Raw genomic sequence first — 27438 nt, forward strand, 5'->3', positions numbered from 1 at the left:
TCTCATTGTAGAGAGTTGTGATTCAGGACCCCTTTCTATTCCTGCATTGCACTTCAGTAGAATCAGCAGGATGAAAAATAGGTTTCCCTTCACTCTGGTGACTATGCCTTACTGGAAGAGAAAGAGATAAATAATTAGTTCACTGCAAATGTTCACACCTCTCAGGTTTCATTTAGGAAATGTTTAGTCTATCCTTGATTTACCATCATTTCCAGCTCATTATGGCAAACAGTTGTGCTTCAGGTGATGGTAATGACCTGGACACATTTATTTCTGGCTGTCTGATTTTGCCCAAGGAATAATGTTTTCCGGATGGAACTATATGCCACCAGAGCTAACTCAAACATGCATGTTCATCGCTTGTTCCTTGAGTATCGGCAGTTGACTCTGTGAACCAACTCCTTTGCAAATCATTAAGTCTGAGATACTATGATATTAAAAGAATGATCTCTCTGTGGTGATGTTGTTTTGCAGCATGGTGTAATGGTTGGGAGCGGTGGCTTCTAATCTGGTGAGTTGTTTTGAGGCTCCTTTGACCAGTAACAAGCAGGGTATAAAAACAAACACTTCTTCAGATCCTCACTCCATCCTCCAGTAAACAAAGAAGATGAACAGGCATTGTGTGAGCCAGCTCTCAATTATATATTTGCTTATTCTCACACATTCAGGACAGCGGCTTTCATTTTAGAGTTGCATAGTTAGCTATCCTAATGGTCCACAAAGGTCTGCTCTCATTAGATTCTAAGCAGGGTCAGTGCTTGGATGGGACCAAGGAAGACTGGGGCTGCTATGCAGAGGAAGGCCATATCTGCGTATCTCTTGCCTTGAAAACTCCATGAGATGGAAATAAGGTGGGGTTGCCATTAATTCATTGCATCTCAAGGACATGCTTCACCTTTGACTGTATTGTGCTTAAAAATGGTAGGGGTCACTTGTTTCTCCTATAATGACAAACATCAACAGATTGAATGTACATCTTGATTCCCCACCCTTCCCTACCCTGTGCTTAACTAGAAGTGAATGTTGAAATGACAAAATTGGATACCTTACTGTTTAGGTCTGGAGTTTGTTTATTGGTTTTTTTCACTTAGCACAGATGTTATGTAGTTTGAAGGGTTTTGCATTTGTGATTTGGAATACAAAGTTGTTAAATATGGAGGGTTAGTTCATTCATGCATTGTGCATGGACATCAATGCTTGTTAACTGACAGCTGAATGTATGGGCTGGCTGAGTTGAAATCAGGGGTTTGAGGGGATTCAGAAATGTGACCTGTTCAACACTCATCCCAATGCCAAAATCTGTGAACCAGCCATAGAACAGTGAAAATGAAGCCAGGTGTGTCTCCAGATGGTAGGTCTTGACTTTGACTTAAATGCACAGAATATTTCAGGAATATATGACTTGTTTTGTTAGTTTTTAAGTAACAAAACAGTACACATACTCACTATAATAACATGAATATTTACCGGGAAGCAATGTTCATCATTCAATAGCTATACCTTCAGGTTGTCTTTTAGACATGATAAATTGGCTCTGTTTGTCATGGGCATCAACATCATTGGTTTTCAGGTTTGCACAATCTCTGACTTCCTACTTTCCCTCAAAGCCTCACTCTTCCATCTTCAATCTCACTCCAGTTTGTTGTGACACCTGAATGTGGGGGCATCAGCAAACAGAATTCACTGGAATTCTTCAGCAGGATTTGTGCAAGCTCAAAAATTCAACCATGCTCAAATCCTGCTTTGTTCTCAAATGTCAGCAGGACCTCAGGTGGTGGCTGTTTTGCTCAAGCCACTGAGCTATCACAGACAAACCCATGAGGCTGGAGTATGGACCCTATCTCACATCACCTCAGGAGCAATGGATGGATCCAACTTCTCTGCTGAGGAAGGGAGGGAGGGAGGGAGGGAAGATCTTCTTTGATCACACAATGTCTGTTGGAGATAATGGGACCTGCATAGACAGAAGATGAGTGGGATGGTGGCTTTAGACTGGGAGAAAAGGTTGGATGGATCCAGCCTACTGATTTCCAGAGGACCAAGGTTAGAGATCACGGCCAAAGAGGCAAAATCAAAGCTGTAAATATATATAGATAAATTTCTAATGAATGTATCACATCAAGCATGATGCTCCACACTTTCAAGTAGGCCTGAGAAGCAAAGGTTTCACCAAAACCTAGTTCCTAGGGCAGTGAAATCCACATCTCCCATTTTTTCTCCTGATCTGCTTTCAGTTATAACCTAAAATGAAAGGTAGAATTTGTCACACTCGTCTGCACACCTGCATATTGCCTAGGACGTTATGGTGCCAGCGCAAGCTTGAGGCTGCATGACAATTTGTCAAGCTTCATCTGTCAATTGCCAGGCAACCTTGTGCTTCAAATTCTGATATTTCCTATCTCATTTTCAAACCATAGCTTCAGAAATGGCAAAGTTACCTGTAAAAGCTGAAAAAGACAGAGGGTCAGTCCCACTGTCATTTTTCTTGCCCTCCATTCACAAAATACTCCAAGGATTTTCCCCCTGTTGCTTTCTTTAAAGCAAGATCTACTTAGTTCTTTGCATCTTGGCTGCAGCAGGGAATTATAGACAATTATGTCTCCTGAACTCTGCCAGGAAGAGTTTACTCATATATAGTTGCATATAGAAACAAGACTGGTTCCATTTGAAAGGCTTAAAACAACAACAAAACCCATTAACCCTCAAATAACAGGTGTTTTCAGCTTCATTGAGTTTATGAGCAGCTCTGGAATGTTAAGATGGAGTGTTGCCACAAAATGGCTACCATTGTAGCTGAGGCCAGACACAAAATAGTGGAGATACCAAAGCTGGAAATCAAGTGGAAATTCTCTAAATTCCTCTTTCCCCAGTTTCTCCTTGGAATCCAACAATCCCCTTTTTCTTCCTCTTTATAGTAATTAGGAACCTGGCTTGAATCAATTCATGTTTGCTCAAGAGAAAATTCTAATTGTAAATGTTTAGCAAAAATTTCCACAGTAGAGGCTCAGAGGGAAATGACATCTTTCCAAACCTTCTGATCCTCCTGCTTTTGCACCTCCCCAAGGTTTGTCATGTTAAAAAGGAATGGCAAGAACCACAGTTACAAAAGCACACAGAACACTGGTATGTGGAGTAACAGAAAATGACAAAGAAATGTTTGTTTTGAAGGATAATAATTTATATTTATTTATTTATTAGATTTATATCCTGCCACTCCTGTAAGGTTTGTGGCAGGTCACAAACAGTAAAAGCCTCCTTAAACCCCCTAATACAATAAAACCTGTCTAAAAACCAAACAACCCCAACCAATCCAAGCGGCGGCAGCACTACAACCCAACAGATATCTTGAGGAGGAATAAATCACTGCCCGATAACCCTGGAAGGGGGTCCGATCTACCATTGAGGCGCTGGCCTCAACCGTAAGCTTGGCGGAAGAGCTCCATTGTGCAGGCCCTGCGGAAAGCTGGTAAGTCCTTCAGGGCCCGCAGCTCTTCTGGGAGCTCATTCCACCAGTTGGGGGCCAGGACCGAGAAGGCCCTGGCCCTGGTTGGAATTGAGGAATCAATGGCTATATCTGAAAGGAAAAAAAGCCAATCTTGGGGTGGGTAGAGATTCCACTTTGTCTAACTGTTATAATCACTATGCATAACTACCCTTCTTACCATACAGGCAACTGTTTTTTAAATAGGCACTTCCTGCAGACACAAAGATGATTCCAAAACTGTATAGAAAGCGGCTTCAATTAGATGAGACTACGCTCCATGTAGGTGCCGAGAAATGCAAAACACATTCAAATATTGCACATCATGTCTTTACAGGAGAAATGATTTACAACAAAACATACATTTACATGGATGCACATCTGATGCCACTGATTTGCCACATGCAATGAAAAGTCATGCTCTAAATTCTTGATAAGAAGCAAATGCCTATCTTAAAGTGTTCATGTGTTCACAGAGTCCCGAGACAGGCAGAAAAAAACATCCTGTCATGATTGTTCAGAAAAGTCCATCCATTCCAATCTTCCTCCCTCCATTTAAATGTATGTTTTGTCATAAACCTCTCTTTTTTCCCTGTGAAGGCATGACATGCAATTTTTGAATGTGTTTTGTATTTCTCAGTGCATAAATGGAAAGACGTCACATCTAATTGAAGCCGCTTTCTATACAGTTTTGACACAAAGATCGTGCCTCCTGGATCTTCTGAAGCGCAGGCTTTGAGTTTTGCTATATAATGGGGGGAAATCCTTTAAAAATTGTATTGTAGTCTTTATTTTGCCAGGCAAAACAACAGGGCAAGTAACTTAAAATATAAAACTGGGCATCTCTGTACTGCTCAGCTTTATAGTTCAACAGTCCAATTGCGATGTGGACTACTGAGTCTCCTCTTTGTATTCCCTGTTACTTCTTGCCTATGAATAGAACTCCCACGGGAATCGAGGTCCAGCTCTGACAAAACAGCATCTGCATTGTTGCTGCTCTCCTAGATTTTATTCCTACATTTCCTAGTAATGTATGAAGTATAGAAACCACATGAATTACCAGTTTCATTTGGAGGAAATATACACTACAATCTTTCTTCTGTTGCTAGAGTGATCCCTCCCAAAATTAAAATAGGAGCCAGGTTGGCATAGTGGTTAAGAGTGGCAATCCTGCTTGATGTTATAGATAAGAGCAGTGGCCTCTAATCTGGAAAGCCTGGTTTGATTCCCCACTCCTCCACATTAAGCCTGCTGGATGGCCGTTGGCCAGTCACAATTTCTCCTTGAGCTCTCTTAGCCCCACTTACCTCATAAGGTATCTGTTGTGGGAAGAGGAAGGGTAGGCAAATATAAGCCACCTTGAGACACATATGGCTTTCTTGGTGACCTTGGCCAGTCACAGTTCTCTCAAATCTCTCTCAACCCCACCTACCTCACAGAGTGTCTGCTGTGGGGAAAGGAAAGGTAGGTGATTGTAAGCTGCTTCACGACACCTTTGGGTGGTAAAAAGTGGTTTCCAAAAAACAGCTTATTTCCCTCTTCATCTTGATGCCACTGAGGTGGTATTGGATGGCGCTGTCTCATAGGCCAACCATGCTGTTTCCATAACAGAAGAATACGGTCGTCAAAACAGAGAAAGAGTACTAAAAATTGGATTAGAGGTAAACATTACAATGTGATTTAAGAACTACCGAGTCTTATGTCTGTATTACTTATGTATCCTAGTTGTACAGAAAAATCTCTAGGAGGGTTTTCCCTCCTTGTATAAACACAGCTTCGAACTGTTACGGTTTACTCATGCATCTCCTGTTCCCTAAAGAAGTGAATAATAATCCAGCTAACCTAGCCAGAGTTCATTCCGCCTCATCTATCCTGCACATGTCATTTCAATGTGGTAGTTGTATGTCTTCGGTGAGGCAATCAGTATGCTCCTGTTGTCAGTGTGTGCAGCACAACTATTTTATCAAGGACAGATTCACCCGGCGCATCTTCCACTGTTTCATTACTTAGCAAAGGATGGTGTTCAGCCACATTTTAATGTTTCCATTAAAATGTGTCCTGTCAGAGAGTTAACTGAATGATGAGAGCACCCCCAGATCATAAGCTTTCTCCCCCACTCAGCCTAAACATTTGTTTCCCCTGCTTGGGAGCCCCACATTTTAGTAGCTTCAGCCTTGCTGGAGGTAGTGGTGGTGTGCAGGGTTGATCATGGGGAGCTACATTTTACAGACTGTAAATATTTTACAGTCTGTAATGTTATAATGTGTCACCCACAGCCACTGGTTGATGCTGCGGAGGGCTGGATGGAGGCAGACACAACCACCCCAGCAGCCCTGGTACGCTGCGTGCTCTCAGTTCACATAGTGTAAAAAGGAGAGGCGGGACCATGGCTCCTATAGAGGCACCACATGAGCAGGTCCCAGACTCTTCTCCAGGTTGATGTGGGGCAGCTTCCCTATGTTAATGTTTGGGGTGAATGTTCTCAGTTGCAGGTTTGCATGGGATGGAGCCTGTTGGCAAGGAGTCGGGTGTGCGATCGGAGTTCGGGACCTCCATAGGAGGTGGCATGTAAACAAGTGTGGCTTACCCAGCTGGGAGGCCAGGGGCTCATTTGCCAGGTGGCCCGGGGACAGCCAAATGAGGTGGGCACCCATTGGCTACTCTGCAAAAGTCACTTCCCTTAGGGCAGACTTCGGGAGGCAAGGGGATCTGCTCTCCTGGCTGGGAATGGTGCGGGTCCTCTGGATTCCCCAGGTTGTGGTGCAGCCCACTGACTGGGTCAGGCTCCCTCTCCCATGCTGTGCCAGTCCTCCCATGCGGAGGTAATAAAAGTCTTGGCCTTGTTTATCCCAACATTGGTGTGCCACGTCTTATTCCAGCCCAAAATGCCCTCCTGCGAATCAATACAAATACGGTTGTGTATTTATTCCTGTAAATTTGGTCTTTCAATTAATTTTCATGCCAAACTGTAACTCAAGATTGGGAGCCTGCACACTGGGGCTCACTCCACACACGTTGGATAATTCAATGCACTTCATAAGTGGATTGTTTTGGGACCATTCTGTGCAGGAAAATCCAGCTGCAAAAGCACATGGAAAGTGCATTATCCAATGTGTGTAGAATGGACCTTAGTCACATGATGAATAGGCATCTTCTTCTCATCCAAGAGTCAGGGATGCCAGTCCCAAGGGGGGACCTGGGAAATCCCCTGGCTTTACAGCCAGGCCTTCTTCTTTTCCCTGCTTGAATGAGCAGTGCATCCTACAGATTCTGGCTTAGGATCCTAACTTTAGGGGGATTCCAGGGTGGCTTCCCAGCCTTCCTACTTTGCAGCACGGTGAAGTAGTTACAATCAGCAGACTTTAATCTGGAGAACTGGGTTTGATTCCCCAGTCCTCCACATGCAGCCAGCTGGGTGTCCTTGGGTTAGTCACAGACAGTTCTCTTAGAGCTATTTGCATATAACAGTTCTCTCAGAGTTCTCTCAGCTCTACCTACCTCACAGGGCATCTGTTGTGGGGAGAGGAAGGGAAAGGTGTTTGTAAGCCTTCCGGTAGTAAACCTTCGGGTAGTAAAAAAAACGGTATAAAAATGCTCTTCTTGTTTGAGAGCCAGCTTCATGCAGTGGTTAAGAGCAAGGGCCTCTAATCTGGGGAACTGGGTTTGACTCCTTAGCTTCTCTGTGTGCAGCCAGCTGGGTGACCTTGGGCCAGTCACAGTTCTCTCAGCTCTCTCAGCTTCAAATACCTCACCGGGTGAGGGGAGAGAGGAAGTGTAGGTGATTATAAGCTGCTTCAAGACTCCTTTGGGTGGTAAAATGTGAGGTATTAAAAACCCAGCTTTTCTTTTATGTTCTCTTCTATCCAGATTTGTTTTCAATATAAAGATATATATATATATATATATATATATATATATATATATATATATATATATATATATATATATATAATCCCAAAGTCCATATAATTCATTTCTGTCGCTTATTATGTCAACACAGCAAGTTGAAGAGGAACTGTCTTTAAACTGGCTACCCAGTTGTTGTTGTTTTTTTTTTTAAAAAAAAATAACAGTGCTTTCTAATTGCTAGATTGAAAGAGATAATGGTTTGCTTTCTTTGAATGTTTGTGTTGTGTCTTCACCGCGGCATCGGTCCGCCAAACTTCTTGCAGTGACCTACTTTCTCCTCTTTATGCATGACTCAAGCCTGCCCTTCATCTTGGCTAGTGTTTGTTCAGTTTTAACGGGAGTCACCCTGACAGCCCAAAGGTTGAATGAAAAGGAACTGCCCAGGGCCTCGGATAATATTAAATTGGACCAGCTAATCATTTGATTGTGGCTAAGTGAGATGTTTCAAAACAAGCATTCTCCAGCTGGACCACGGCTGCTCAAGGAACCCGGTTCCTTTTCAGAGATTAACAAGGAGAATTTGTCCACAGGGTCTAAGTGTTGACATTGTTGGCAAACAAAAATGTAGGCCGGGGAGGGAAGCCAAAATACAGGCCAGGTCGCCCTTCCCAATGCAATGTACCCTTATCTACGCATTTCTGCATATTACAGTCTGCACCGTGATGCGCAACCATTCCCATGTGTCAATTAGCACTGGCAATCGTATGGGCTTGTAAAATGTTTTCCTGGGCAAGGTTTACAGAAAATAATCTCACCCAGTCTTCTATCCTCTACGAAGAAGAATAGCTGTAAGCGGGCTGATGTTCCGCCTTGTCAACAAAGCCGACTGGCAAGAATGCGCTGTCCAAATTTGTCTCCTGAAAATAGCCGTGGTGCTCAAATATTCCTTTTGCAATTAAGCCTGCAGCACTGGCTTAATCATTAGGTAATGTTTTCTCATTTGCTGATGGGATTCTTATGGCACCTAGCTCGTAAACAATTAACACAAGCTGGATTTTCTCCTTTGGCTTAATGTTTTCCTCTTCTCACTCGTCTCACAGATCCCTACGATTTAAAAGAAAGTAATTCTTTTTAAATTAAATGGCATCGTTTCTTTCATTACCATGTGTGCGTGAGGAGTAGGTAGGTAGATGGAAGGGTCAACAGCTGGCTAGTTCCCTTGGGGGGTCTTTCATTCTCAGCACAGATAAACATTTCCCCACGGGCTTCTGAGAACCAACAGGTGTCTCAGACAGATCTTTTCTAAGCCCCCCTCATCCCATCCAAGCCCGGCCTAATAATCATATGAAAGCAAATCCCAAGATTTCCCCAGCTCCATAAATCCTAAGAATGTTGTCCTCCTCATCCCGCCTTCTTTGCAACCTTGCCTGTCATTAAAGACTCTTCTATATGCACGTTTGTTTTTTTTTGAGACCAAATCTTCTGATGAAAATAGGAACTGAAACTGAATCTTATACAAGTTGGAAGTCATTCTGGTTGGGAAGGGTGATATTCTAGAGCAGTCATTCTCAACCAGGGTTACTTTATATCCGCTGAGATGAATGCTTCCTTGTTTTGCTCAGGCAAGTCATTGTCACACTCGTCTGCACACCTGCATATTGCCTAGGTAGGGCCTAGAGTTTTTTTCAGAATTACAAGTTATATCCAGGCTAGAAATACCAGTTCCCCTGAAGACAATGATAGCTTCAGAGAAAGCAGTCATTTCTGACATGCTTACTAGAGAAAGTTCAGGAACTGCCTTTTCCAACCAAGATCACTAAAGAATATTGTCTAGCAGCACCTTAGTGCCTAAGCCTGGTAGCTAAATAACCCAGGCAAGCCAGATTAACATGTTGTTCTCCCAGAAGTACAAGGGAGAAATCAGCTCATTTGGCCAGAGAAGATCTTGGAGATTGTGCAACTGCTAGGAATCCACAATCTCTCATTTCTTGCTCTTCTTCAAATCATACACAGTGATGCTGCACCAGAGCGCACACTACATTTCCCAGTGGAGTGAAGGGTTAAAATGAGGGCATCTGAATTCATAAATAGGGTTTGCCTGCTCTATTCCTCAAGGATTATTAAATCTGTTTCTCTGTCACTGTCTTACCCACCCACCCATCTCCTTGCAAGAGGAGGCAAATTAAAGAAATTAAATCTTAATGAGGTCAAGGTGTGTGTGTGGGGTTACCCCTTCTCTTTTATTTCCAGGTCTCCTTGATTGAGAGAGAGAGAGATTACAAGAAGGGTTCTTGGTTCAGGGACCAGTTGTGCCTTTGGGCTGTCCGATTCCAGAGCTGTAGATTTGTGACTTAGCTATTTTACAGAATCTGGTAATTTGTTTCCCCCCCATTGATCTTAACCTGTTGCAAGAAGTAAACTGGATTCAGCTCCAGAACCTCTTTTTTTGGGGGGTGGGGGTGGTAGTGTGTGAAGCAATAAGAAGACGGAAGCACCAAAGTCTGTAATAGAAGAGCGAGTGGCTCTGAGCCTTGGTAAGGTACACGAAGTATCCACATGCAGCTCCTACGCATTTTAAACTGAAGGACAACATTTCCAAGTCAGAAAAAGAGTCTGCCTTCCAGGCAAGCTCAAGCTCCCTGGCACAGGCTTCCTGTTTTGCAAAATTAAATGCTGCCTATCGAAGTTCTGTGCATTGCTCAGTCTCCTTAAAATGGTAATTTGGCCTAAGTGGATAAAACATTCCTTTGTATTCCGGTCTTATCTGTGAAGCTACTTTTCCTGTTCTTGTTCTTTTCTTTTACAATACACGGCTTCACCCCTTGATGGATCTTCCCTTTGTAGTGTCTTAGCACTGTAGCTGTCACATCCCTTTGAAATCTAATTGGAAATGGGTGGGTGGGCCTGAACATAGACACGGGTTGAGTTTGACTTGGACATAGGGATGCCACTCCCCAGGTGGGCAGAAAACTATTATAAATCGTGAGAGGCAACAAAAAAAAAATTAGCTGAATACATTGTTGACACCGGCTCCTGCTCCAGAGCTGTGCAAGTCATCAAAAACTCATAGCACACCCTGGTATCTCCAAGACCTGGTATATCACTTATTTAGTGACTACCTAAAGGGGGTGTAGTATCTGTAGACCTGTGGAGGGCTGAGCTTAAAGTCCGAGGCAGGATTGTAAGCTGTGTTGTAATTAGCCAAAGCGCAGCTAGATCTCGATTGCAGGATCCAATCAGTTTGAAGTAAAACAGACCAATAACATGCACTGGCAAGAAAATCCTTTTGTCTGCGCATGGATATAAGTTTCTGCGAGGTTTTGAGTTCAGTTTTGACCCTTGTAACACTGTGCTGGGGCCACAATAAAGCACTGATTGTATTCCCACTGGTCCCGGCTTCCTTCGAACCCTTGGATTTAGCACATTTTTTTTCCAAATATTTTATTGTTTTAGTTCCAAGGAAATGGACAGCAGAGTTTCAAACACTCAGTTTACAAAATGTAAAAGGTCTCATTTGTAGAGCTGTCACTGATCTTTCAAAAATATGTGAAATTGAGCAGTAAACAGAAATAATTATTCTCATAGGCATATCTTCTCTGAGCATCTATAGATGAATTTTCATTCTCAGCAAGCTCAGAGATGATGATAAGTAATCAGGTTCTCCTGAAGAATTGAATTTTCTAACAGCTGACACCAGACGCTATTTAACAACACAACTCGCCAAACTAATTTGTATCTCTAGGGAAGATATACCTATGAGAATAATTATTTCTGTTCACTATCAAATTTCATATGCATTTGGAAGAAAACCTCTTAAGTTTTGATGGTTTGAAACTCTGCTGTTCATTTAATTGGAAATAATATCATTAAATATTTGAAACTAGGGGCCAAGCCTGTTGCAAATATAGTGAAGCAGATAATATATTCAGCTATTTTTGCCTCTCAACGTTTATAATAGCTTTCTACCCATGTTGCGTGGCCCATTTATTTTGAGCCTCCAAGTGGGACCCGGGGATCACCCAGTTTTACAGCTCATCTCCAGGTGACAATGATCAATTCCCCTGGAGAAAATGGCTGTTTTGGATGGTAGACTCCAAAGCACTGTACTTCTCTGAAGTCCCTCCCTTGCCCCAAATGCTGCCCACTTCTGGCTCTACCACCAAAATCTCCAGGTATCTCCCAACCCAGAGCTGGCAACTCTACTTGGGTGATATCTAAAGTGTTATGAACAGGAACTTGGCCCTCTCTCCCTCCTCCTCTTACTAAATGCTCAGTCCACTGACTGTTACCGATTGAAAGGCCTTTATATTTCAAGGGTCAGCAATGGGAAATGATCTTGTGCACATGCCTAGTTTGCAATCCCTGTAAAATGTCAAAGGCTCCAGAAAAGAGATCATTAAATAAAAATTTATTGCAATCAAAAGATGGTGTTCCACTGAAAGGCCCTCAGAGAGCAGTCAGCATGATTTAGGGTCTAAAAGTTAAAATTTATAGAGGAAAGATTAAGGAGGTGGAATATCTGTGCTTTGGCTGAACGATAGCACAGGGAGAAAACTGGCTACTGGAGCCAGAGGGTTAGCCAAGTTAAAACATAAACACACACACATTCTTACTTTAATGTCTTCCTTTTGGAGAGAAGAAAGAAATCTAGGTGGTTGCAGAATAACTTCGCTGTAGCCTTATACCGCCATTTCCCAAACTCTGAGTTATGACCCCAAACTGGTTGTGAAACCTCTGAAAAAGGTTACAGAGATGTTTATTTCAGAGCTCTCTCAGCCTCACCTACCTAATAGGGTGTCTGTTGTGCAGAGAAGAAGGGAAGGCTATTGTAAGCTACTTTGAGACTCCTGAAACTGAAAGTTGGAGGTGAAGTGCTGAGTCCCCAAATCATTCCTCTCTTTTCAGATTGCAAATTGCAAACCTCACATGATTTACTCATGAGTAAACCTTCCCAGGGCAGAGGCTATTCCTGGCCACCCTGGGTCCCAGAGGGCCAGCAGGTGGGAATTTCTGGGTTTCCAGAAGCCTGCCCCAGCCCCGTCCCCCCCATGTCCTCTGAGTTGGAAGAGTCCAAGAGGCCATGGAAACTTACTGGCAGAGGGGTGTTCTCTGTAGCCAGCTCCTCTTACACCCAGAACATTTCTTAAACTGGCAGGAAGTTGGAGCCAGAGAGCTAATTCCTTATTAAGCCCTTCCTGGCCAAAAGCTTCCTCCTGATTGGGGCTAAGCTACCAGGGCAGGCTATATCTGGCTGAGGACCAATTAAGTAGTGGGGGAGGAATCAGTTTGGACATTATTATGGCTTGCTGATTATCTGTTTATAGCCAAGGTATGGTGTTCTGAAGGACAGACCCATGTACAGTGCATTGTAGTAGTCCAGCTGTTGTTAAAATGACAAGGATCAGGCTTCGATCTTATGACTGTGTTTCAGTCATGCTTCTCTCAATCTGCTGAGGAGTTTGTCCTCCATTGTGGAGTTCACTTTCTCTTCCCTTAGTGCTCCCACTCGCTCAAGGGCTCTTTGAAAAATATTGGACTTGCCCAAGTGGAAGTATTAGCAGCAAAGCAAGTGAGTTCTGTGACAGACAAAAGTCTTCACAGTGGCCAGACAGAAGTACAAGGGAACAATAGCATAGGCTCCAAGCCAACAATGTGGTATCACTGGGATTATTCCTGGGATCCTAGATTGCAATTCTATGCACATTTTGGTTCATACAGTACAGGCCTAAATGTGTCGTTAATTTGATGATTTTTTATCCATTGCAAGGTACCTTTGAGTCAGGACTGAAATGGAGAAGTTGATGGAAGAAAGTACTCAGCTCCTATCCCTCATTAGACCCCCGAGTTACTAACTCACTCCCCCAGCTGTTATTACTTCCATTTTGATTCCAAATCTGTATTTGCAAGGTAAACACATGCAGCTGAGGCAGCTGCACTGGTTGCCAATTGCTGCCTGGATCCGGTTCAAGGTTCTGGTTCTAACCTTCAAGGCTTTACGCGAGTTGGGACCGACATACCTGAGGGACCGCCTATCGCCCTATGTTTATGGTTGAGGCCGGGGGCTGATAATAGATCTATGCCCCCCCAGGGACTCGGGTTCTGGACCCGAAGCAAAACATCATCAGGACCTCCTCTCCACCCGCTAGTAGTGGGAGGAAGGGAGGGGAAGTTGAGCTGCCGTTCTTGCCGTGCCGGTAATATTGGCAATGTTATTATTGTTTTTATGGGGTTTTAATGGGGATTTGGGATTTTGTTACCCACCACGAGCCACAAGAGAGTGGCGGGATATAAATATAATAATAATAATAATAATAATAATAATAATAATAATAATAATAATAATAATAATAATAATAATAATAACAGGCTCAGAACAGTGATGGGTGGGACGGGCAGCTGGAATGTTGCCATTTTGGGGGCAATAATCTTTTTTGTTTGTTTTTGTTTGTTAGCTTTAACTGCTAGGCCAGTGGTACTCAACCTTCCTAATGCCACAACCCTTTAGTACAGTTCCTCATATTGTGGTGACCCCCAACCATAAAATCATGCAAGGGTTCTTTCACAGAAATTGAACCCAAACTGGTTGTATATAAATTGTCTGGCACGGCAACAGTGGTGGTGCCCCCCCCGGCCAAGCTGCTTGCCCTGCCACAACCCCTGTGAAAGGGTCATTCAACCCCCAAAGGGGTCCTGACCCCCAGGTTGAGAACCACTGTGCTAGAGCTTCTGTCAAAATAGGACAAAAAAGTTTAGTTCCAAATAATAATAATTAAAAAATACTCAGACTGGCAAAAGCACTTCAATGACCATTTCCACAATACAGCCTTAGTTTTTTTTTAACTGTGTGTTGATTTCTGAAGGAATTTTTTGCATCTCTGCAAGTCATTCCACAGGAGGGCTTTTTTTCTAACGCTGCAACCCACAGCACAATTTCCACATCTGCTTTGAAAATGGGGGCACCCTCCCATCATGCTTTTTGCCATTTTAAGTTTTTTTTTATTTCATTAAGAATAGAAATTACAGAAAAGAGTAAACAGTTGCTTATTTTACAAACATTTTACGAATTCGTACCAGTGTCTCTGGAATTCTTCGATCGGTTTTTGATTTACCATATTTGTTAACTTAGTCATCATGGCATGTTTTCTAATTTTCTCACACCATGAGTCCATCTGTGGCTCTTGCTGTAGTTTCCATCAGGAGGCTATGATGAGTCTGGCTGCTGTTGTTGCATGGAAGAAGAATTCTGATCCTTCTCTAGGGACCCTTGCTGGGAAAACACTCAAGAACATATTCTTTGACATGAGTGGAAATTTACATTTAAATAAAATTTGTAATTTGTCATGAACTTTTATCCAGAATTAGTTAATTCATTTACAATTCCACCACATATGAAAAAAAGACCCAACAGACTCATGACATTTCTAACATTTACCATTGGTTTGATTAGGTATTTTACTTATAGCACTGGGTGTTATACACCATCTAAAAAAACATTTGTACCAATTTTCTTGCAGAGCCTGGCATTTAGTTAACTTTATTGTTTTACACTATAGGTGTTCCCAATCTTCCATTGTGATTGGTTCACCAACGTTCTGCATCCATTTCACCATAAACTTTTTGACCTGTTCAGTCTCAGTTTCATATGCAAGAAAAAGCTTGTAAATTCTGCCCAACAAGTGTTGCTTACCTTGCATAATCAGTTTTTCAAATTGAGTTTGTTCTCTTAATTTACCTTGGAAGTCTTTCAGTTCTCCTTTGACCCTTGATGCCCATTGCATATAAGTAAATCTGTCCATCGTTTTCCCTCCTTGTTGGAGTTTTTTCCAGTTTCTCATTTTCCTTTCATCATTGACCAAATCTTGCACCCATATATATTTAACCATTGTATCTTTAAGCTTTCTTTCAGTGATGACTTTCAGTGGCGAAGTGTTAGGGCTTATTCTTTCTTTATACTTTCCCAAGTCTTTAAGAAGCTACTTCTCTATATTTTTTGTTAGTCTTAGATCATATTCCTTTTTTCTTTTCTTTTCTTTTTCATTTTTTGGTGTGGCCACATTGTGCTATGCAACTGTTGTGCTGAAGCTTTATGTTTAAATTTTATGGTCATCTTTCCTGAATTTTTAATCCAGTCTGTGACCCAGGTCAGGACTGCTGCCTGATAATATAATTTAATAAAAAGAACACCCATTCCCCCCTCTTTTCTAATCATCTTGTCATATCTTAAAGGCAATTTGTGGTCTTTTGTTGTTCCACATACATTTATTAATGTGGCTTTGCCATTTTTCTAGAGTCTTGTCTTTCAGCTCTATTGGAATTGTTTGAAACAAAAGATTCAGTCCTGGAAGAACATTAATCTTAACTGCAACCATCCTTGCTGATCATGAAAAATTCAATTTTAACCAATGACTCAAGTCCTTATTTATCTTTTACCAAATGTTGTTTGATACCAGAATGCTTAAATCCTTATCCAGGTATATTCCAAGATATTTGGCCTGATGTGGATTCACTTCACAGCCTGTGTACGTCTCAGTTTCTTTAATATTTTGATCTTGACCTTATAATATGATTTTGGGGTTTGGGGAGTTTATTTTATACAAGGAGACTGCACCCAATTCACCCAGGCAGTTCATAAAGGTCAGTAAAGGAGAACTACATCATCAGCATAACTTTGGATTTTGTATTCTTCTCCTTTAAATGGCAGTCCATAAATGCTGGGATATATCCTTATTTTATTGGCTAAATTCTCTAACACCAAGTTAAATAGAAATGGTGATAGTGTACATCCTTGCCTTGTTCCCTTGGCTATTTCAATTTTTCCGTGGGAGACCATACCATTTACCAGAACATTTGCCTCTTGTCTTGAATGATTTTTTTGTATCCATTGTAAAAAAGTGATTTCTGCAGTCCAACAGATGGACCATCACAAGAAAGTCCTAATTAACATTGTCAAAAGCTTTCTCTGCTTCCAGAAGCAGAACTGTGGCTATTTTAGAGCTTTTAGCAAAATCCAATCTAACATTTTCTTTCATATATGTTTTTGGCATAAATCTGGTCTAGTCTTCATAAATCACATGAATCACTTCTTCATTTTTTCTGACAATATTTTTGCAAACACCTTGTAGTCCAAATGCAAGAGAAAAATTGGTCCATATGACTGCGCAACAGCCGGGTCTGTATCTTCCTAATGTATTAATATATATATGCTTGGCACCAAGAATTAGGGCAGTTTAACGCTGTCTGTTCCACCAACTCATTCATTATTTGCTGTAATGAAGTTGTCAATAGATTAATCATTTTTTTATAATATTCTGATGAAAGACCACCTGGCCCCAAAAGCTTTATTGCTCATCAATGATAGAATTATCTAATTGACCTCTTAAATAGTAATACTTTGATTTAAAATTCTTCGGCGAGTCTCTGAAAACTTTAAAATTGGGATTCTTGTGAAAAACTCTTTGATCACTTGCTCTTTTGTTGTCGGACATTTATGTCTCTGTAGAATTCCACAAAGAAATCTTGGATTTCTTGTTCTGTGTGTCGCACCACAATTTTTTTCCTATTGTGCATGCATATTAACATTAAGAAGAAGAAGAAGAGTTGGTTCTTATATGCTGCTTTTCCCTACCCGAAGGAGGCTCAAAGCGGCTTACAGTCGCCTTCCCATTCCTCTCCCCACAACAGACACCCTGTGGGGTGGGTGAGGCTGAGAGAGCCCTGATATCACTGCCCGGTCAAAACAGCTTTATCAGTGCTGTGGCAAGCCCAAGGTCACCCAGCTGGCTACATGTGGGGGAGCGCAGAATCAAACCTGGCATGCCAGATTAGAAGTCCGCACTCCTAACCACTACACCAAACTACACCAAAAGCATTATTGTGTTGTTAAAATGTCAAAAGACTGGGCTGCCCAACTCCTCCTCACTCCCCTTCCTTAAACAAAACAGAGAGTGATAACCCTATCTAGTGATCCCTCTGCCACAGTGTCTTCCAAGGACATTGGAGAGAGGGTGCTCTGGATAAAGATCCCTTGGCTGTCTTTTGCGGTCCTTCCTGCTTCTCCCCTCCATCCAATTGCCACCCAGAACAAAGTTTCTGCCTTGACCTTTGGACTGAGCTCAAAAAAAGAGAGGGGTGGAAGGTTTTAATTATCCCAACATTTCAGCATTTCATTTTATTAAACTGTGTGGGGGGCTTGAACAGCAATATGGAGGACTCTTTATTCAAATGTACCCACCGACAATCCAGTGCCTGTGATTGGTGGAGGATTGATTCAAGGGTAGTGAATGCAAGAAGGCCCAGTCTTAAGATGATAAGAGGGTGCTTTTTGATCAATACTTAGTAGAAAGCCTGGGCAGTCTGCTTGTCATTATGATAGTGTGTTGTAATGCAGTAAAGGGGGACAAATAGAGAAAAAATTAATAGTGGGTAATTTGTAGGGTTGTGTGGATAAAGTAAGTGGTGAGTGCTTTGAAATGCAAGTAACAAAGACCGAAAATGGTCATGTGTTAGGCAGTGCATAAAATTGTGGAGCAAGACACCTCGCTGTGACAGTCTTTATGTCCAATTCTCTTTCTTGCTCCAGATCTCACATGGAACTTTGCTTGATAATCAAAGTAAAATTAAAGTGAATCCTTTTGTCCTTTCCTGACAGTGCCTGCTAGAAGCCTTCCTGTTGATAGCGTAACAATGCAATAACCTTTATTTTTTACCAAAAAATCGCAAATGCCTCCTGGGCAGAGGGTGGGAGGTGGGAATGTAGGTGTGCTATATAACCCAAAATGGGGCACGGTGGTAAAAAATCGAATTCAAGGAATTCTACAATTGAAAGCTTTCATTTAAAACAAGATGTAAAAATAAAATCATGGAAACCGAGTTGGAAACCAAAAGCACGAGAACATGAAATGTGGGTCTGCAGCTGGATAGGCACATTTTAGTGCAGAACTGACAGCATAGTTTGGGGCTTTAAAATCACAGGAGTTAGTTCTAGTATAGAAATGGTTAAAGTCTCAACCTCGGCACACGTTGAATAATGCACTTTCAATTATCTGAATCTTTCATTAAGAATGAATAATAGTGGGCTGGCTGGGATCAGCAGAGCTGGGTTGGGGAGATTATTATTACTGCCATCTTATGACTGTGGGATATGGTGTTTTATGCTGTTGCTGTTTTAAATGGGATTTTATGGGGTGTATTCTTTTTATGATTTCATTCTGTAAGCCACCTCGAGGCGACATTGTTATGAGAGGTGGGGTATAAATTTAAAAATAAATAAATGTGCTTTTGCAGCTGGATTTTCCTAGGCAAAACAGGAAAATCTACTTCTAAAGTGCCTTATCCAATATGAATGGGCAGAAGAGGGCTTTTACAACTGTATTACCCAAATCTTTGATGGGATATGCCTCTATGGTTGAGCCCACAGTCAGACTCCAAAGTATTTGGGGAGGGCTGTGACTCAGTGGAAGGGCCTCTGCTTTGTATGCTGAACCTCCCAGGTTGAATCCCTGGCTTCTGCAGTTGAAAGAACAAGGCCGTATGTGATGTGAAAGACCTCACCTGAGACCCTAGAGGGCCATTGCCAGTCTGAGTAGATTGTGTTGACTCAATGGATGAAGGAAATCAGTCTAAGATAGCTTCATGTGCAGTTATCCAAAACTTTGAGTTGCTCCATCTAAGGATACTTGTGCATCCTCTTTTGCTTTGGATGAAATTTGGTTGATAACTCTCATATATAAAATGTTGGACAAAAGAAGTCTCTACTGCCATGTATTGTTTAGATGACAAACCCTGAGGTTGTCTGCACAGTTCAGTTGAATACTGGAACCCCATCAGGAAGAATTAGCACAAAAGGCTTCTGGAACTGATATTATAAATCACTGGGCTGATTCATTTTGGGATCATGACTGCAGCTGAAACGCAGAGCATCTCTCAGGCTTAATTTCCGTCTACAAATACTTACTTTTGAATGTGAGCCACGTGCATATTTATCTCTGTCCTACCTCTGCTCTATCTTCCACTGCAGTTGTTTGCATAACAGAGTATTCTTGTCAGTGTTTGTTCCAGAGAATGAGATTCCAAAAGGTGATATCTTTTTATTAGACCAATGTCTTTAGTTAGGCCATTCGTTTCCAATTTTCATGCAAACCTCCCCACCCACCCGCATTTTCACATAAAGAATGTCTTTGCAGTTTTAAAACTCTGCACTTTCAGAACAATTGAGTCTGAACGCAATTTTGAATTTGTACTTGGCAAGTGTCCTGTCCCCATTTTATAATTTTGTACTGTCCCCATTTTATAAAATGAAAGTTGGCCTTTTGCTTCAGGTGCAAGCAACAGAGCCTCTTGAGAAATTTAGAGAGCAATCCCAGGAAGATCTGCTCAGAATACCACTCAAGTCCATTCAGTGGGGCTTGCTGGCAGGAAAAAAAAAACAACTTTTTGGATGATACTTGTTTTGGTTGAATATTGGCCATGCTGGAAGTGACATCAAAACATCACTGGTGAGGGCTCCCCCTGCACAGTAAATGCCCGGACAGCATGCAGCCTTGGGCTAGCAACCCATTTAAGTTGCTGCTATGAGACCTGCACCTACATGATCAGGTCTGTAATCCATGCAGGTGGCAAGATGCAGGTGGGGACCTCAGGATTATGAGCCCCTTTTTTTGTTATGCCCAGCATTATGAACACAAATTGTGGCCTACATAGCAGATCCTACTTGTAGTGTCCATCTGTAGCAGCATAGTGTGAGCACGAGAGATTGGCACATAAGCATATCTGCACATCGGATCCAGTAACAACTTACAAGGGATGATAGACATGTATTGATCCTTTCCTTGCAATTGATGCATGGCAAAGCCATACTAGGTCAAGGAAGTTGGGTGCCGTTAACATAAGCTGCCCATCCATCCTGAAAATCGTGGGACACTAATGCTTTCCTAGTCTTCGTCCCAGGTCCCGTATGGGTCCTCAAAAGTCCCACCAGCCGAAGCCCCCTCCCTGCCTCCCTGCCTCCCTCCCTGCCCCCAAGCCATTAGAATGGCCGGCAGTGGTGCTCTGACCTGGCTGGCCTGCACAGGCAAGCCAGGCAGAGGCCTGCCCTCAGCCCAACCTGGCCTGTGCTGACACTGCACAGGAGCACAAGACGGGAGAGATGTGCGGGAGGCACACGGGAGGCTTGCAGTGGAGGCAGTGGGAAGCGAGGTGATCCCATTCGGAGGGAGGGAGGAGGCCGCCACCACTGCCACTTGCACCACTGCCACTGCCGCCACCTGCGCCAGCTCTGCCTGGTCACTTTACATTAACAGGATGGCCATAAAGCAGAGGCAAGGTCTGTTTGGCTTCTTTGAATGGAAACAGAGATGAGTACAAGATTATGGAGGATACAGTAGAAGGCAACCTTCACTACAATCCAGCAAAAAGTACTTGGTCCGTCACTCCAGAGTAGCACATTAAAAAAGAACATTATTTATATCATTACTAGTAAAAAAGCCCATTGTATGAAGAAGACAATGGGCGCTAGCAGGTGGGGACCAGAGCGAGCGGCAGGCGAGGGACAGAGCGAGGGACAGGCTACCTGAAAGAGGAGGCGGGCGGCAGCTCCTCGGCGTCTCGTAGTTTTTGCCGGGGAGTCCCAGGTGTGGTGCGCTGGGCTGTGGCGGCTCCTCTGCATTTTTTTGTTCTTCTGCGGCTTTCCCGGCGGCTCCATTGTGTTCTGGGGCCATGAGGGCAGGGAGCACCCAGCAGCTGCGCTGTGGGCGGCTGCCGGGGCTCCCAGGGCGCCGGCTTGAAGCGGCGAAAGGCTCCTCCAGGGGTTTTTTTTTTCTGCTGCCTCTCGGCTTGGAGCTGCGAAAGGCTCCTACAGGGTTAATGTTTTTCTGATGGCTCTCGTGGGCGTGCCGGCTTGGAGCTGCGAAAGGCTCCTACAGGGTTTTTCTTTCTGCTGGCTCTCGGCTTGGAGGTGCGAAAGACTCCTACAGGGTTTTTTTTTCTGCTGGCTCTCGGCTTGGAGCTGCGAAAGGCTCCTACAGGGTTTTTCTTTCTGCTGGCTCTCGGCTTGGAGGTGCGAAAGGCTCCTACAGGGTTAATGTTTGTCTGCTGGCTCTCGTGGGCGTGCCGGCTTGGAGCTGCGAAAGGCTCCTACAGGGTTAATGTTTTTCTGATGGCTCTCGTGGGCGTGCCGGCTTGGAGCTGCGAAAGGCTCCTACAGGGTTTTTCTTTCTGCTGGCTCTCGGCTTGGAGCTGCGAAAGGCTCCTACAGGGTTTTTCTTTCTGCTGGCTCTCGGCTTGGAGCTGCGAAAGGCTCCTACAGGGTTTTTCTTTCTGCTGGCTCTCGGCTTGGAGCTGCGAAAGGCTCCTACAGGGTTTTTTTTCTGCTGGCTCTCGGCTTGGAGCTGCGAAAGGCTGCGGCGGCCATTTTCGGCGGCGGCCAGCTGGCGGCGGCGGAGGCGGCTGCTGGCTGTCGGGGGCGGCGGCCATTTTGAGAGGTCCGTCGGAAGAACGGACGGGAGTCCCCGGCAGCCGCGTCAGTCCGCCAGGCAGGGAGCACCCGCCAGCCGCGCTATGCGCGGCTGGCGGGTGCTCCCTTGCCAGTGAAGCAGGGAATGGGGAGCCGCGCTTTGCGCGGCTCCCCATTGCCTGCTTGGGCCGGGATGGACATTTGGAGGGGCCAATCAGGAGCCGCTTCGCGGCTCCTGATTGGACCCCTCCGAGTTTTTATCCCGGACCGGTCCCGCCCTAACTCCTCCCCACCACCCCTTACTCCTTTATACAGTCCGTGGCGCCCGTGGCGCCACGGGCTGTGTACAGATAAGGATGTATTTCCCAGTGCTGTCACCAAACATTTCATAGTAAGTAAGAAATCAGCTAGAGGTATCCGTTCAAATAAATACACAATAAGTTAGTAATTTAAAAATCCAACTTGGCAGCAATTTACTGAGAAGCGCTGTCAGTCTTCATAATCATCAGCAAAGAAATGTTGATGAGACCGGATGCCGGATCTACTCCCCTTTTGAAGTTTTCTTCAAAAAGGCCAACCTCTCACGTTTCAATTGCAGCACATCAGTAGCTTAACGAAATTAAAACAGTTTCCTGCCAAATAGATGTAAATAGCCAAGCACATGTCGTTCCAAGATTTCATGGTATAACTATCATTGCTAGCAAAAAAAGAAAAGAAAACAGAAAGACTAGCCAGGCAGTTTACTAAGGATTCTCAGTATTATTATTATTGTTGTTGTTGTTGTTATTATTATTATTATTCGATTTATTTCCCGCCACTCCCTACAGGCTCGTGGCGGGTAACAATAGTCTTAAAATCCCCCATTAAAACTCCAGTTAAAAGACTATAAAAATACCCAACATGGCGGAAAATACCACTCTCCCCTACCCGAATAAGGGCATTGGGGGATGGAGGGTGATGATGACTATTTCAAACCCCCCAGGGGGGCAATGTTCTTCTTTGCCAATCCCAACCTCAACCATAGACCTGGCGGAAGAGCTCCGTTTTACAGGCCCTGCAGAACGCTGACAGTTCCCACAGGGCCCGCAGCTCACCCGGGAGCTCATGCCATCAGGCGAGGGCCAGGACAGAGAAAGCCCTGGCCCTGGTTGAGGCTAGGCACTGGGAACAATCAGTAGGTTTTCTCCCGCAGAGCGTAGAGCCCTGCGGGGCACATAGGGCGACAGGCGGATGAAAGGTCTTCCTTCATCCAAAGCAATCTAACTATAAGTACTCCTCCAGCTTGACTCACTGTAGAGATCAGCAGCTAGAAAATGATTATGTATCTCCCCCTCCCAAAATCTCAGTTGTTTATCCAAGCCTAGATCAATGAGTTTATATTGTCATTCTTCAAAGGAGAATTTACTGGTGTTTGTTTGACAGTCTTCTACATGCTCAATTGATTTCTTTCAGTGACCTAAGAACATAAAAGCCCTGCTGGATCAGATCACTGGTCCATCTAGTCCAGCATCTTGTCTCACACAGTGGTCAATCAGTTCCTCTGGATGACCAAGAACATTGCATAGAGGCTGAGGCCTTACCCCAATGTTGCCTCCTGACTCTGGGATTCAGAGGTTTTGTGCCTCTGAATACAGGTTTCCCTTCAACCACCATGCCTAATAGCCACTGATATACTTCTATACTTCTCATCCATGAATCTATTCATCTTTTAAAAATGCTTACTTGTTTATTATCATGAGCCACCATGCAGATTTGGAAAGCTGAGGTAAGTATAATTCTGTAGTTAATTTTAGAAATTCTCCTAATTGAATTGGAATTCCAGAGCAGTTGGATTCAGTGCCGAAGAAAATTCTGGAAACAACTAGGAGTAATCCACTCATTTGAAGGAAATAATCCTATATTTTTCTGTTAAGGATAAACAACTAAGGCCCCCATCAAATGTTTCTGTTGAGGAAGCTGTAAAAAGGGCCAGGCTTTGTAACAGATTATTATTATTTTTCTCTACTTTCAGAAATGAAAAAACAACAACAACAACAAAAAGCAATACTAAAAATTCCAGTTAATAAAAATTCAGAGGTAAAACAATTCCCCACCCCAAGGTATATTTTTTGGTTTCCCAAGGTATTATATGGGCATCAGGGGGGAAATATAGTTTTAAATAACTCAGGAATTAGTGTTGTTTCTTTAAGTTCTTTTAAAAATCAACATGCTCATCATAATTAACAGAGTTAACAGAAGAATTGTTGAGCATGCTTGGGTTGCGGAGAGCCCTCAGGTGCCCTCTACAAAGGATTCTCTCTAGGCCTCCCTGATTGGATCCAGCTGAACATCATATTGAAGTGATTTGTAGTGAACAAGGCTTCTCAAAGCTGGTCCCCAATTTCTCCTCTGGCTGTCCTGACTATGCATTCAAAATCTTTGAAATGACATCCAGAAAATGCTAGATTAAAAATGATGTGTGATTTTTAGGGCAGATGCCCAAGGCATTTTTTCCAACTCTTTTTGAGATCTGAAAACAACGGTGAAGTGGCAGTGCTAGATAATGCCCCTTCATGGAGTCCTCAAGACCCCAGATCATGTTTCTTCAGCAATTCCAGAGACATGAGCCTTAACTTCCTATTCCTTGTCTCAGCAGCTTAACCGCGCATCCTTATTTGTATTAACTTGGTCAGCCAGAGATATTGTTGCCTTCAATGTGTAAGTGTTATTTATCTGTTAAATGGTACAACCTGAATTGTTTGTGTCTTCTGACTACTTTAGATATGGGCTGTCCCTAAATTTAAATTCAGTGTTTTTCTTTTAATTGACCTCACAAATTCAAGTAACACCAGAGCACTCCAAATTCTAATTACTTAAGGCTTTTAATGGGTTATATTTCTACTATCTGGTCCTCATAGGACAATGCAGAGCTACTTTGGACAACATAGGACTTTCCTTTTCTTTTGAGTAGCGAAAATTACGAGGGGGGGGAGGCAGAAGACTCCCCTCTCCAATGCAGTGATGGCCCTTATCAGATCTGGGCCTTCCCAATACAGCTATAAGGAGCTCCCTGCTGGGAATACACAACATGGCGGTGTTTCACTTTGGCCCTTAGTGTGGTAGGGTGGAACGTTCAGTTGCTGAGGAAGCTACTATGTTTACAGTCCAGCTTCTGAGAGGGAAGAATAGCAGGACGTTTCATTGAGACTGACATCTCACAACAACACAACATAATAGATTTGAAGAGGTCTTGGGATGTGGAGAAGTCAACAGAAAGGAAACCTAGAAGCTGCCAAGTAAGTAATGGACTTCAAACAAGAAGAAACTGAAGTAAAGGTTGGTGAAAAATGAAACTTGAATAGAGGTATAATGAAACAAGGTGAGGAAACTCCATGATAAAACCATAACATTTCCAGCAATTCCTAGAGAGTACTGATATGGTACCATGCCATCGCCGATGGCTCTTTTTGTTGCTCCACCGGGCTACTTTCATGCAAGCCCGCCATCTTCACTGCTGTCGCTTGGTGGTGGCTGACCATTCTCCTGGACCAGCCCAACTATGGAACAACTGTCACTGAGTCTGAAAAGTCTACTGGGTCCCCTGGCTATGGGGTTTTGACTGCAGGCTTTGGGAACTGAAAATGCCAGATCTCTCACTGGTGTCTCAATTATAGGCTCTTAGGGAGTGACTCAGGAGCCAGGAGCTCTGACTCTATTGTGGTGCTGAATTTCCCCCAAGCCCCTCAACCTGCTTTAATCAATGTTTCTGCCTCTTCCTCCAGCTCACCTTGTTCTTTCTCTTGACAAGTTGGAGCAGGGGTCATGACTGCCATGGAACTTGAGGAAAGAGCCATCAAAAACAAGTAACTGAGGCAAGGAGGAGCTAATGAGAAGGCCGCTCTCAGGAAACTTCCTAGTAGGATGAGAAAAGCTGTACACTGTTGGGGAAAAGGACATCTTAGAAGGCAGCCATGAAACTGGGAGTAGTGTTTAATAAACCAGAAGCCCGAGAAAACAATGGACTATGGAGATGTGGCACTGAAGAAACAGATACTACAAATATACTTCCTTTATCCCGTCCTATTAAGTTTACATGGGACTATCAATTTCCAAGTAGACCTTGGAGTAGTCCCAGAGTTGCAAGTGTTCTCCACACTACCGAGATCATCTCCCCTGGACAAAATGACCCTGTGGGGGAGGACATTTAGAGTAGCTCATCCCCATCCTTAAACTCTGCCCTCTCATCAGGAACTCCCCCCCCCCACACACACAATTTCCTAAGCTATCATTGACAACTAGTCTGAGACTTAGTCAAACCTTTAGCACATGTAGGTCTGCACCCATTGTTCTGGCTGCCATTGACTCTCCAGTGACTTTCCCTGGATAGCTGAGACCTTTTTAACTGGAGATGCCAGGGATCGAACCGGGGACTTCCTGCGTGCAAAGCTAGCACTTGAATTCTGATAAAATGGCCTCTCCCTCCCTCCATTCCAAGGGGCTGCACACCCAATGTGATTGTTTTATTTATTTATTATATTTCTATGCTGCCTTCCCATAAGGCTCAGGGCGGTTTACATAAAACATAAGGGTCTACATTGTAACCATAACAACAATAATAACAGTAACAATAACAGTAAGAACCAGTAAGGTAAAGGTATCCCCTGTGCAAGTACTGAGTCATGTCTGACCCTTGGGGTGATACCCTCTAGCATTTTCTTGGCAGACTCAATACAGGGTGGTTTGCCATTCCCTTCCCCAGTCATTACAGTTTTACCCCCCCAGCAAGCTGGGTACTCATTTTACCAACCTCAGAAGGATGGAAGGCTGAGTCAACCTTGAGCTGGCTGCTGGGATCAAACTCCCGGCCTCATGGTCAGAGCTTCAGACAGCATGTTGGCTGCCTTACCACCCTGCGCCACAAGAGGCTCATAAGAAGAACCAGTATTGAACAATAATATGATAATTAACAATACAATAGAATTTTTTTAAATGGAGCCCATAGCAGTCAGTTGGGTTCAGGACATGGAAGGAAGTCTGGGATGTCTGACCGGGGGCTGAGTGGTGTTATAGCTCAATTAATGTAATGATTAGATAACCCTCCATACCAGCGGGTGGTGCTGTTGCACATCTGTGTTTTGGCTGCTTCTGCATTGATTCCTTTAATGTTCTGGGGCAGCAGACATTTTTCACAATGGTAACTGTTCTAAGATCTGTCCCGGAGGCTGTAGTGGAGACAACCTGGAATTCTTTGAATCAAAGTGAGTTCCTTAAACTAGTGTGTTGTAATACAGGCAGCTGCAAACTGGAGAAAGGCGTTGAGGGGGGATGGCCTCAGACTTTCTCAATGCCCTTTCCTTCAGTCAGTTATTAGCTTTTTAAAGGCGGTACTGGCTGATCCATTTTTAGACTTGGAAGTCAGCATGGAACGGCAGCACAGTCCGCTTATAACACTGAAAAGCCAGAGTAATTTCCTTGGCATTAATGGTTTTAGATTGGTCCAGGGAAGCTTTAGAAATCATAGAGAAGGCATAGGTGCCTTAAGAAAAAAAAGAAAGGGCGGAAGACTGTTCTTTCATTTCACAGCACGAGAAAGAGATAGTTATGATAGCGTCTCGATGTCTTCCTATCTTTCTAATGGACCAGTTTACTTTAGTACTTCTCAGGTTAACACAGTGTCTTC

This window comes from Paroedura picta, chromosome 6 (genome assembly GCF_049243985.1).
Source record: "Paroedura picta isolate Pp20150507F chromosome 6, Ppicta_v3.0, whole genome shotgun sequence".
Lineage (NCBI taxonomy): Eukaryota > Metazoa > Chordata > Lepidosauria > Squamata > Gekkonidae > Paroedura > Paroedura picta.